General features: G+C 42.9%; 1 long non-coding RNA gene across 1 annotated transcript; it reads right to left on the bottom strand.

Moving 5' to 3' along the window:
• Window positions 1-729: 729 nt before the first annotated feature.
• LOC131826524 (uncharacterized) lies at window positions 730-12,838 on the bottom strand. The gene is made up of 3 exons (XR_009351634.1): window positions 11,471-12,838; window positions 1,942-2,058; window positions 730-1,650 (listed from the first exon to the last, which is right to left on the bottom strand). It is a non-coding gene; the product is annotated as an uncharacterized LOC131826524 (long non-coding RNA).
• Window positions 12,839-13,762: the final 924 nt, after the last annotated feature.

Here is a 13,762-nt window from a genome sequence, read left to right as displayed (position 1 = left end):
GGCAGTCAGAAGAATGCCAACTGTAGAGGAAGCTCTTGATGATGTTGAACAGGAAGGATCATCTAGTTCAAGAACTTCTTAGCAACAGAGGGAACGCTACCAGGTAATGAAAGTACCTGGAATTTGTTCTCAACTTAGAAGCTTTTCAGTTCCTTCAGAGAGTGAATGATTGTGAAACCCCTCTCAGTACTCTACCAAAGTTCGGAGGGACCGTGAGAGCTGCATTTCCAGAGCAGAGCAGGTGACAGGACACATGGTTTCAAACTGAACTGTGAAAAATACATATTGAAAGAGTAGAGATTTTCTAAATTATGTGGATTTAGCAGTATGTGGATTCCTGCCACAATGCATATTCATAAATATTATTGCCAAAGAGATGGCTGAACTTAGAGGATGAACTTTACATACAAGTGGAGAGAGAATTTTCTGCAGTTGGAGTTAACAGCTATGGACAGCACAGACTCGAGTGAGGCAAGAAAGGTTCACTGGACGACAGAAGGAAAGGAGTTGAGTTGAACCACAGAGAGAGACTTCTAGATCAGAATATCGAAGGGTTTCTACCAATTCACTTCACAGGGATGACGGGTTCATATAAAAACAATTGTGTACTATTTGAGGTGTTGCTTCCTGCCCTTGGATGAGTAGCCCTGCGCCTAGAATGTAGGAAACACTCAGTAATAGTTTTAGAATGAATGGATACGTGTAAGCAGCTTCAATTTAACTGGTGGCTGTTGCATAGAGTTCATTTTGTTTATTTGTATTATTAAGATCTTATCTTTTCAGAGCATGTTTAGCTTCACAGAAAAATTGAGGGGAAGGTACAGAGATTTCCCATATACCTCCTGTCCCCATTACCAATATCCCCCACCGGAGTGATACATTTGTTACAACTGATGAACCTATGTTGACACATCATCACCCAGAGTCCATAGTTTATCTCTGTATTCACTCTTGGTGTTGTACATTCTGTGGGTTTAGACAAACGTATAATAATATATATCCACCACGGTAGTATCGTGCAGAGTATCTTCACCATATCCCCAAATCCTCTGCGCTCCATCTGTTCACCCCCAGCCTTGTCCCGGGCAACCACTGATCTTATGATTCTGGATGGAATCATCCCCCATAGAGCCTTAGATTGGCCTCTTTTCCTTAATAATATGCATTGAAGTTTCCTCCATATCTTTCCAAGGCTTGACAGTTCATTTCTTTAGTGCTGAATAATATTCTATTGTTTGGGTGAACCACAGTTTTTTTATCCATTCATCTACTGAAACAGATCGTAGTTGCTTCCACATTTTGGTGATTGTGAATAAAGCTGCTAGAAACATCCATGTGCAAGTTTTGGTGTGGACATAAGCTTTGGGTTCCTTTGGGTAGAGTACCAAGAAGCACAATTGCTCGATGGTGTAGCAAGGGTATGTTTAGTTTATAAGGAACTGCCAACCTGTCTTCTGAAACGGCTGTACCAAGTTCATTTTATTATATACATTTATAAAGCTATAAGTCAGGGTGCCTGGGTGACTCAGTTGGTGAAGTGTCCGATTCTTGGTATCAGCTTGGGCCCTGATCTCAGGGTTGTGGGATCTAGCCCCGATCAGAGGGAAGTCCGCTTGGCCTTCTCTCTCTCTCTCTCTTCCTCTCCTCCTCCTAAAATAAAATAAATAAATCTTTTTTTTGTTTGTTTAAAGATTTATTTATTTGACAGACAGAGGTCACAAGTAGGCAGAGAGGCAGGCAGAGAGAGAGGGGGAAGCAGGCTCCCTGCTGAGCAGAGAGCCTGATGTGAGGCTTGATCCCAGGACCCTGGGATCATGACCTGAGCCGAAGGCAGAGGCTTTTACCCACTAAGCCACCCAGGCGCCCCTAAAATAAATAAATTTTTTTTTAAAAAAAAGCAGTAAGTCAAAGAACCCCTTTAGATACTTATGTGATCCATACCTAAAGACTGTAGCCAAGACTAGTGGCCACAGTGAAACGTCCAGGGGAGCAGCCAACTTACAGAAGAAGGTCTTAACAAGCCTTATTTTTGGTAGGATGTGTTGCATGTTGGATTATCTGAAGAGAAAAAAGAAAAAAGCCAAATGTTGGGCCTAGTACTCCTTTTGGATTATTGGATCAGATTCATCTGAAGTCTCTTAAATCAGAGGAACAAACATCCTGCTGTCTCAAGTGTGAGATTTCCATGTTCACGGTCTCAGATCGGGGCCTTTTCCTCTGTCTCGGTATGATATCATCCAACGAGCAGTGTCTAGATGAGCCTCCAGTGGAACGCAGTGCCGGGCCACATCGGTGATGGTAGCCAATCCCAGCCCAAGCTTGCCAGATGTTCCAGCAGAGCACTTGGCCCTTCACTGATGCATATGGGAAAGGGGACAGATGTGAGAGCCTGGCTTCCAGCCCCAACAGCGATAGTAATGACTTAAAAGGAATATTTATTTTGTATATTTACTCAGATGTTTGGAAATGAGCTTCAGAAAAATCAATAAAAATAACACAGACTGTGGGGGAACTTGGAGATAATCAATTCCTTCTCCCTGGTGTTGAATTATAATTATCCTATAACTCCATGCATTTTGAAGCAGGGGGAAAAACCCTTTACTTAACTGTTTCTACTCAGGCATGAGCCTAAGATACAATCAAACTCTCTTTTTCTCTCTCTCTTGTCATGTATACACACACACACACACACACACACACACGCATGCACACACACACACTATATATATATATATATATATATATATATACCCACATACAGAGATCTATGCAGTATCTACATAGAGACAAATACATATAAATCTATGTGTTCCCCACGTGCATATACAGACATCTACCTCATCTTATTGCACATATGGGGAGATAAAGTGTAAGTTATAATCTTTGTCCTTTCTTGAAGAAGATTTTTATATTAGCGCACTCAGGAAGTTCTACTAGTTAACCTCTTCTCTTTCTTTTTTAAAAAGATTTTATTTATTTGACAGGCAGAGATTGCAAGTAGGCAGAGAGGCAGGCAGAGGGAGAGGGAGAAGCAGACTCCACTGGGCAGGGAGCCTGACTTGGGGCTCCATCCCAGGACCCTGGGATCATGACCTGAGCTGAAGGCAGAGGCTTTAATCCACTGAGCCATGCAGGCACCCCTAGTTAACCTCTTTTGCCAGGGGTACTTAGTGAAGGGGTCTTCATGAAAGATCAGAACACCTGGACGTTCTCACTCCCAACCAACCGCTACTAAGAAGTGGCAGCCTTGTGTGACATCATTAATGTTTCTGGATTCAGCCTCTTTAGTTGCACAAAAAAGGGGTTGGACTAAAGAGTCTCTGAGGACACGGCTGCTTCTAACATCCTGGGACTGACTCCCTTCTTGCCAATATCTCCCCTCTGGGACATCTGAGTGAAGAGCGTGTGGACATCAGTGGTCTTCTTGCCATCTACCCGTCTACGTGGGAAGGAGTGCAGAGACAACCCCATATTCACACCCCCTACCCCTTCTGTTGGTTATACTCTGAGTTCCTTTAGGGATGCCACCCCTGCCCTTACTCTCTGTCCCTGTGCTCTGAGTGGGCCTCTGGCTCAGATTCCAGGACAGGGCTGGACATCAGTGTCCCAAACCCTTCAGGAGCCATAACCAGTCCAGTCAGAATGAGTCCCAGGAATTTGCCTTTCTACCGGAAACTCTCTTTCTCTCTCTTTTTCACGTCCTTCCAGGTTCCAGGATCGGAACCTGGAAGGACGTGAAGCTGGAAGAGTTGCCCCAGTCTCACCAGCACAGGGGAGCACCTGTCTCAGAAGGAAGCCAACACAGAAGCAGCAGAGCCCAGCGTTGGGGGAACCTGGAGATCCTGATGACATAGTGTGAGTGCCTGAAGCCTTGGACTTCTCAGTTCCTTGAACCAACAGACTTTCTTCTTGTCTCAATTTACCTTGGGGTTTCTATCCTATGCAGAAAGAAGCCCAACGTTCCCAAATCTCATTTCACTGACACCCAATTTTATTGAAAGGGGCTCAAGATTTTCAAATGCTAACATAAGTTATCATAGACCCTGACATAACAAGACAGTTTTCCTTCATTCATGGTCTATTTGAGTTTCTTCTGGTATTTTGAATGTTTTACACAAAGGACATGGAAGTAAGCTCATGGTCAAAAACAATACAAAAAAGTTAACTCAAACGTCTTTCAAACAGTATAATAAAACCTCATGAAATGAATTCAACCAGTGCCGGGGCTGCCCAACAGACCTACTAGAAGCGCCCAGCAGATCAGTCCACTGAAAGGAGAACCGACAGTGTCTAGGCATGAGTGGGAGGCTCAGAGAAACGAGCGATGACTTCTGTTTTGTGACACCCGATTGCTGGAGAAGCATTGCAATATATTTTTCAATAGGCCTCGTCTTATTTTCATCCTATTTTGCAGTCGTTAACACAAAGGTTAAATCAAGAGAAGGACCTTGAGGGGCGTCTGGGTGGCTCAGCTGTTGAGCATCTGCCTTCAGCTCGTCCCTGATCCCAGAGTCCTGGGATCAATCCCCACATCGGGCTCTCTGTTCCGCGGAAAGCCTGCTTCTCCCTCTCTCGGCTTGTGTTCCCTCTCTCGCTGTCTCTCTCTGTCAAATAAATAAAATCTTAAAGAAAAAAAAAGAGAGAAGAACCTGGGAAAGAAATCAGTGCTCCTCAGCTTCTCTATTATTGCTTTGCTTTTGTGTTTGATTTTTTTTTTTTTTTTTTTTGGTAGTGTAGGGTTTTGATTCCTTTCTTATTTCCTGGTCCATCTTTTTATGTTTTATTAGTTTTTAGTCGTATTCTCAGTAGTTAGTCTAAAGATCACAATTCAACTCTTAACCTAAATACAGCAATCAGTTTTGAATTCATACCACTTTAGCTTCCGTAGTATACAAAAACTGCTTCTGTGCAGTGCCAGTCCTCTTGGATGTTGTTATTGTGACAAGTTACATCTTTATGCATTGTGTGCCCGTGAATGTAGATCTGTAATTATTGTTTATGTATTTGCATTTTAAACCATATAGAAGATAAAAATATGATACTGGTTTTGTATTTACCTTAGTAGTTCTAGTTACCGGCGCTCTTTATTCCTTTATATGGCTTCGCATTAGGTCTAGTATCCTTCTACTTCTACGTGAACGTTGCTTCCGGGGAAGGTCTTCAAGTTGCATGTGTGGGACGTGAAGGTGTGAACCAACCAGGGAGTGTCTGGGGAGGGCAACTGGCAGTCTTTTCCCCAGAAGCCTAGATCAGAGCTAAACTCTACCAGAGGACCCTGTTTGGAGCTGGATTCAAAGAACTGCCATTTTCTCCGTCTCATACAGGCTTTGAACTGGGAGTCAAGGCATCTGAGTTATAGTCCTGGTTCTGTCCCTAACCAGCCATGAGACCTTGGACCAAATCCCTTATCTTACTGAGGCTTTCCCCCCTTTATTTGTAAAGTTAGGTGTTCTAAATCAGGTGGTCAAAACTTTTCTGTAGAAGGTCAGATAGTATTTTAGACCTCACAGGCCATAAAGTCTCCATAACAAGTACTCAACTCGACTCTGCCCTTGTAGCATAAAAGCAGCCATAGATGATTGGTAAATGAATGGCTGTGTTCCCATAAAACTTTATTTATGAAAACAGAAAGCAGGCAAATGTGGCCTGTGGGCCAGGGTTTGCCAACCCCTAAGAGTTCTTCTAGCTTTAAAATATTAAAGATCTGATGATCTGTACTCTCATTATGGGTATTCTTTTACTCCCTCACACCATTCTAGAACATTATCTCTACCAACAAACACACCATGGCAAAAATTCATGGACCCTATTATGTACCTATAGACCAGGAATTTTTTTTGTACTTATTTATTCCTCTTAGGTGGATATTAATATAATCACCATTTTAATAAGAAGGAATGAAGATAAGTGAGATTACCTGCCACTTTTCAGGCCATAGTGTTGGCAATAGCAGAAAGCAGCCCAATGGGCCTACAAAACCTTTGCTATGTTTTCTCCATCTCAGGTCTCCTAGAGGAAAGGTTTTTAGCACAGTAGAGAAGCCAATTTTCTTGACAGGAAAAAATATTTCTTTAAAATTTGCTAAAGATTAAGCCACAGACATCCCACACAGACTGCCTACACAACTAAAATGATTAGTTCCTGACTTGAAATGCTATCTCTCAAGATGCAAAGCCAGTAAAAGAATATCTTGATGCCCTCAAAAATCTCCCTATCTTGAACCTTCTTATACTGTTGGTGGGAACGCAAGCTGGTGCAGCCACTCTGGAAAACAGCATGGAGGTTCCTCAGGAAGATAAAAATAGAGCGGCCTATGACCCTGCAATTGCACCACTGGGTATTTACCCTGAAGATACAGATATAGTGGAAAGAAGTGGCACCTGTGCCCCAATACTCATTGAAACATTGTCCACAATGGCCAACCTGTGGAAGAAGCTGAGACATCCTTCAACAGATAAATGGATAAAGAGAATATGGTTCACATATATGATGGAACTGGAGGGGATTATGTTAAGTGAAATAAATCATCCAGAGAAAGAGAGTTATCGTACGGCTTCATATGTGCAATATAAGAAATAGTATAGAGGATCATAGGGGATAGGAGGAAAAACTGAATGGGAAAAAAGTAGAGAGGGAGATAAACCATGAGAGACTCTGGATTCTGGGAAACGAACTGAGGGTTGTGGAAAGGGAGGGGGATGGGGGGATGGGGCAACTGGGGGATGGGCATTAAGGAGGGCATGAGATGTGACGAGCACTGGGTGTTATGCACAACTCATGAATCACTGAGCACTACACCAAAGACTAACGATGTACGTACTACATGTTGTCTAAATAAAAATTTAAAAATTAAAAAAAAAATCTCCCCATCCTTCTGGCAAGACATATGAAAGAATTAGTGAACAAAATACAGTGCCAAATGAATTACAGTAGAAGAGCTTTTGATTACTCTTCACTGACTGCACTGGCCAGATGGATGAACACTTTCCCTCAGCACCACCCTGCCCACAGCACTCGAGTACCTCTCCAGAGCGGGACCCTTGGGTCTGTGTTAGTACCAATGGAAGCGACAGCAAATTACCACAGACCTAATGGCTTAAAACAACAATCTTCTGTTATCTTACAGCTCTGGAGGTCAGAAGTCCAAAATCAGACTCATTGGGCTCAAGGCAAGGTGTTTGGCCAGGCTGCTTCCCTTCCCTTCTGTAGGGCAAATCTGTTCTCTTCCCTTTTTCAGCTTCTAGAAAGCTTCTCTATTCTGGTTCATGGCCCCTTCCTCATGTCACTCCGACCTCTTGCTTTTATAGTTACACAATATACCACCAACTCTGACCCTTCTGCCTCTCTCTTATAAGGACCCTTCTAAGAGATTATGTTGGCTTCATCCAGATAATCCAGGTTCATCTCCCCATCTCAAAATCCTTCTCTTAATCACATCTGCAAAATCCTATTTGCCATGTTGACATGGACAGTAAAACAGCCAGTTATTTTACCAACAAAATGGGCTTATTTGAGAATAGCAAAGGACTTGCAATTCAGAACAGCAAGCTATAGCAAAAGCCATAGGCAAATCCAGAGAACAAAGGAGAGGAATGCTCTTTTACAGAGGAACGTTGTTGGGGGGGGGGGGTTGTAAGGGGGGGAAGTTGGGAAGGCTTTTATAAACAAAAAGTCCATCGGAATAAACTGGGAGTTCAAACTGTACTGGCTTTCCATAGGCTGAGTTGTGACCGTCTATCATTGTCTGGGCTGTTGCCATGCAAAGAGAAAAATCTTCCTTTCTCTTGCTGGAGTAGTAAAGTAGTATCAACTAGCAACATGCCTCTCTTCCTGTTGATGTCCTTAACTGTGGATTCCTCCCGTTGGGGTCTGTCATTGATACCAAGTGGTAGTGCCTGAGGGCTCCCCCTTCTGGCCTCCGGAGTCCATGTTCAGTGAGGTTTCCCTTTATGAATTTTCATAGCCATATAAGGTAACATTCGTAGGTTCCTGGGATTAGGAGAGGGGCAATGTTGGCAGGTCTCCCCCACCCCCAACTTCCTCTCTCACAGATGAATCATACTCTTAGCAACAGTTAGTTGTGGTTGTTTCCAGCCCTGTTTGGGGACTTGTTCTTGTAACTACCTAATTTAACTTAAATATTAGGAAGCCAAGTGAAATCTGGGGGCAAAAAGAATGAATTGCAGTGTCTATGGAACAAATTAAATAAACGAAGGCAAGTCCTTTTAAAAATGTGGTCAAATTAGGTGTGGCCAGAAGTCTGTGCAAATATGAGAAAAAAATATCAGACCCAGAAGAATTAAACCATGTGTGACTGGGATGGCTGAGTAAGAAAGCTGAAGCAGAGCACTTCTCAGTGGAGAACGACTTGAACAGGCCTCACGTAATGAAACAAAACAAAACAAAAAATTGATCAACACTTGTATTTAGATGTTTTTATTAAAAGTTTAAAGCGGAGATATTTAAATTATATTCCCACTTTAACTAAGTGTTTAGGTTAACTATCCGATCTCTCTCCAGTCTTATTAAATTTGATTCAAGGCTTTAGAGATGATATTAATTATTTAGGGCTACACAAATTGGGGAAAAAGCTTTTATCAAGAGCGGGGCTTAACCTACTCCTTGAAAGTTATATAGGACCCGAGTCGGTGAATGGGGGGTCAGGGAAGGCACATGGGGTAAAGCAACATATTCACAACTATTGGGTAGAAATAAGTAAGAATGATCTTTTTTAAAAAACAGTAATCTCTACACCAAGTGTAGGGCTCAAACTCACAACCTTGAGATCAAGAGTCGCATGCTCTGATATGGTATTGATCAAATCTCTGACCTGAAATGAAATGGAAAAAAAAAAAAAAGGGAAAGAAGGGGTGGGGGAAGAGTCGCACACTCTTCAGACTGAGCGCCAGCCAGTTGCTCTAGGAATGATTATAACTCCTGAGGCAGAACCTTGATAGTTCCAGGGGATTTCTTCCCCACAGCATCAGCAACACCAGGAAGCTGGCTAGAAATTTGGACTGTCAGGCTTCACCCCAGACCCACTGCCTCAGAATCTACAATTCAACAAAATCCCCAGGTATTTTATTTGCACTTAACCTGGGACAAGGGCTACTTTAGAGAGAGCAGGAATCTTCTTACACTGAACCCAAGAGTCAATATGGTACACCAAGACAGAATGGCAGCTGAGTTTATTAAGTACCTACTATGAGCCGGGCAAACGACCAAATGCTTTGCAAAGCCTGTCTTACTTAATTCTCAACTGTCCCAGTCTAGTGAAATAGAGGTGATCTTTATTCTCAATAACAAAACAATCTTCTCTGCTCTCTGCTATCCCTTTGGTTGAACTTGGTAGAGAGATTACTTTAACGTCTTGGGGCACCTGGGTGGCTCGATCGATTGAGCATCTGCCTTCAGTTCAGGTCGTGATCCCAGGGTCCTGGAATCAAGTCCCATGTCCAGGTCCCTGCTCAGCGGGGAACCTGCTTCTCCCTCTCCTCCTTGCTCATGCTCTCTCTCACTCTCTCTCTCAAATGAATAAATAAAATATTTTAAAAAGGAATACATTAGTGTCTCAAAACCCCAAATGACTGCTTTTTAAAATTCAATATGTAAAATATTTTGACATAGTATTTTTTGCTCCCTTTGTTCCTTGGGTTGCAAACTCTTGTGGTTGGGATGATCTCAGATACCTTGATAATTTCAACCTATTAGAAATGAGAAGCAACTCAAATGCATTCTGGTTAGAACAGGGTTTAAAAAAGAACATATGTAGTAGGAAATACATACTGTTAAGTGGCCTTTAGGAATGATAAATTAGGTTGAGCCAGATCTTAGAGAGTGGTAACCGATTCTGGGTACTCTTGTCCACACTAGGGAAAGATAAAATTGTTTTTCCTTCTTCTTGCTTCTCCCTGAGCACAGGGCTCAGCCCCACTGAACAGGATAGAAGAAGTACAGTCAGGGGGTGGCAGAAAGAGGGTCCCTATGACCACTCCAAGTGCTGAGTGGCAGGCTCACTGCTACTGGGCTTAACCCCGGAACTAAACCTCATTGTGATGGGGGTGTGGAGGCACTGAGGGGCTGGCAGGGTTGGGGAGTGAGGGGCATCCCTCTGCCTCAGACTTCCAGGGAGCACACACTGTATTCCAGAATCAGAAATCTGAGTGTGGGAAGAAGAGGCTTGGCCCTGGAGAAAGGGAAATGGGGATCCTGGGTCTGGAAGTTAAAAAGATCAGGCTATGCTTACTTATAGACCCTAATTCAATGGGCTCTTTCTTTGCCAGCTCTCAATAGAGCCACACACGATTTCTGAATCGAAGAAAAATTCCTGTAAAGCAAGGGATCCTCCCTGCCTTTATACTCTACCACCTGAAGCCTTCCAGGGAGTATACTGTGTATCTAATTAGTCTATTTAAAAATACTTAAAAAGCTTGGGGCACCTGGCTGGCTCAGTTGGAAGAGCATGGGAGTCTTGATCTTGGGGTTGTGAGTTCTAAGCCCCCACACTGGATGTTGAGATTAGTAAAAAATAAATAAATAAACAAACTTAAAAGAAATAGAAATACTTTAAAAGTTCTATATATGTATTATTTAGTATTGTTTTTATATTATTTTAAAAATTTACTTAAATGATATAATACATTCTGAAATTTTTCATTCAGTGACTCAATATTATGTTCAGAGATTTATATTGAGATTGATGTATTTTATAAATTATGTATTGTATTTCATCTTTTTAAACTAACTATATGGTGTTGTAATTTATGAATATATCACATTTTATTTATCTATTCCCCTACTGAGGGGCATTTAGTTTGCTTCCACCTTTCACTATTTTTTTAAAGAATTTTTATTTACTTATTGGACACAGAGAGAGAGATCACAAGTAGGCAGAGCAGCAGACAGAGGTGGCGGGGGAGCAGACTCGCTGCTGAGCAGAGAGCCTGATGCGAGCCTAGATCCCAGGACCCTGAGATCATGACCTGAGCCAAAGGCAGAGGCTTAACCCACTGAGCCACCCAGGCACCCCACATTTCACTATTTCAATTGTTCAGTTATATGAATAACCTTGTATTTTCTCCTTGAGCACAAGAGCGGAATTTTCTCTGGGATTTATACCCAGACATTCTGCAGTTTTTCTTAATTTTTTTTTTTTTCTTAAAAGAGAGACTATAAGTATCTGCTTAGTGCGCAGAATGGCTGTTTGGAACGAGTAACCCTGTAAATATAAAAATGCTTTGTATATTGTGACATATCATATAAATAAACAGCATTATCACTCACAACTTAGTATAGTGATCTCTGCAATCTGGCTTACTGGAGATCCTTATATTTGGGGGACTGGGAGCTTTCTTCCAATGACAATATCTTCACCATCACAGAATAAACTTTTTAAAAAACATTATATTACTTCTAAAATAAAGTTGAAATATGAAAATTACTTTACCCCTCTCCCCGAGCGGGGCTGTACCTCTGTCCTTCCTTGAAAGGAGGTCCTGGGCCATGGATCTCCACGTCCTCCATCTCCTTTTGCTGCTTGGATCCATTCTCCATGCGTATTGAGAAAGCAGGTTTTTCAGGATTCCAGTGGCCTCTCTTCTTAAGGTACACTTTTGGAGAAACAAATTTTGTCCCCATCACGACAGTTGGTCTTGGGCCACAATTGATCTGAATCATTTTCCTCCTTCATTATTCTAGATCCCCCTCACCCTTGGTTACCTCCTCTTCTGGCCTTGGAGACTTACCTGGGGGCCTTAACTAGCTGTCATCAGTGAGGGCCCTGAGCCCTGGTCCCCATTTCCTTCTCAGGTCAGGTTTCTGTACCTGTCCATTTACAGTCATGATTGGGCACGTATTTCACCCTGTCCCATTGTTCAAGAATAGCCTTACCCAATCCTGATGATCAGGGTCAGTTATCCCTGCCAAAACGGTGACTTCTCTTCTTGCCTGCTGGTCCCTGGACACAAGAAGTGCAAAGTGTTTGGGCAACAGCTGTAGTTTATTATTCCATGCACTTATTCTGGGTTCCCTGAGTCCTCTTTGGGGCCAAGGACCTCGAATCCTGCAAAGCCCAGCAATGTGGAGATAAGAAACACAAAGTCCCTCGAAAGTCAGTCAATGAGAATGATGGTAAATAGGGCCAACTGGGCTTATTGATTCTTCCTGTTGGGGACACAAATCTACCTGAAGATGTTGGTTCAATGCACATGCTGCACTCTCCAGGATGCGTCCTCCCAGAGTAAAGTCTCTAGCTGGGACTTCAGCTCTGTCTTTTGCAGGGTGTTCCAACCCCACTGGGCTGGCAGTGTCTTGGGGGATAGGATCAGTGGATCCCATAGTCACGGCCTGTTTCCACCACTCCTCTCTGGTTAAGTTGGTTCCCTTGTCTGACACAATGTGGGATCTGGTTCGTGTGAGTCAAACACTGTGTAAGTCCTCAGATAGTGGTGCTGGATGAGGCTGTACAGGTAGAAGAGGAAAGCTCATCCCAGAATATGGTCCTATGGGAACAAACTGTTGGCCCTTCCAAAATGGAAGGGACCTAATGTGTCCAACTTGCCATCAAGTGGCCAGTTGGCCTCATTGAGGAATGAGGGCCTCAGTACTGATCTCTGCTGAAGATCAATTGGCCACTGGACAGTAGCCTCGCTAGATCAGTCTTGGCAAGTGTTGGAAGTACAGTGAGTCCTTGCTTTGCAAGGTTCCAAATTATGCACAAACTTCAGCTGAATGACACCAGTCCCCAACAACTGTGGTTCAAATTTCAGTTTTAACAGTATGTTAACTGTGCATAGAGTACAAGCCCAACATTAGCTCTTTAGTCCACAAATCACTATGTAAATAGAAGATGCGTGTCATGATTAGTACTGATCACATCACTTCTTTTAAAGTCATTTGGCAATTGTTCACTGCCATTCTTTGCTCAGTTCACACACAGGCAGCCAAGCATCTAGTTGTGTTGCCTGTTTTCCCAGGAGAAACCCATGGTACAGTTGACAATAATGGATGCCCGAAAGAGGGAATTGGCCAACTGTCGTGGCCGGTGTGACAAAACGACCAGGAACGTGAGGGTAAGAGGATGAAGAAAAGAACTCGAGAAGCAGAGAGATGGGGGCAGGAGGGGCACTGAGGAGGATGTCCAATAGTGCTAAGTTTATTCAAAGCATTAAGGCCATATATATAGTGATAATAGGAGAAGCAATACATCTGTATCTAGTTAAACAACCACAAGTTCCCAATAATAAGTTTCACATTTGACTATAAGCAGACCTCATGATGCCAAATGTACAATTGTTCTGTATTGATACAGCAAACCTGAAAGTAATTTATGGGCTGTACTAGGGCAGCAAGGACCAGCCACGAACTTATGACCCCAACCAAATTGTTTAGCAAGCGTGTGGGAAGTCACGTAGGCGAGAGCACAACACATAGCACAGACCCTTTCTCAGTGCTACTCAAATTTTCCTGTCCTAAACCTTTTGTTAGGTTATTTGGACTTTAAAGGAGGCACAAGTCAGGGCCTGGTTTGGTCCTCAAGCCTTATTGCAGCCTCCCACAGCCAACAAAGATGAAAGCGCAGCAGGAAATTCCAAAAGGGATAATGCTGGAAGTGCAATTTGAGTCAAAGGAACTACAGAAGAAAGAACTGACTGTGGGAGCACGTGCCCAGCTGCTTCTAGGTAGACGAACAGCAGAGGAACTTAGTGAAGGCCAAAGGTAGCAACAGGACTGAGAAAGTGGGAGGAGCTGGGGCACCTGGGTG

Source organism: Mustela lutreola, chromosome 3 (assembly GCF_030435805.1).
Source record: "Mustela lutreola isolate mMusLut2 chromosome 3, mMusLut2.pri, whole genome shotgun sequence".
Taxonomy (NCBI): domain Eukaryota; kingdom Metazoa; phylum Chordata; class Mammalia; order Carnivora; family Mustelidae; genus Mustela; species Mustela lutreola.
This window is presented reverse-complemented; position numbering and strand designations above follow the sequence as displayed.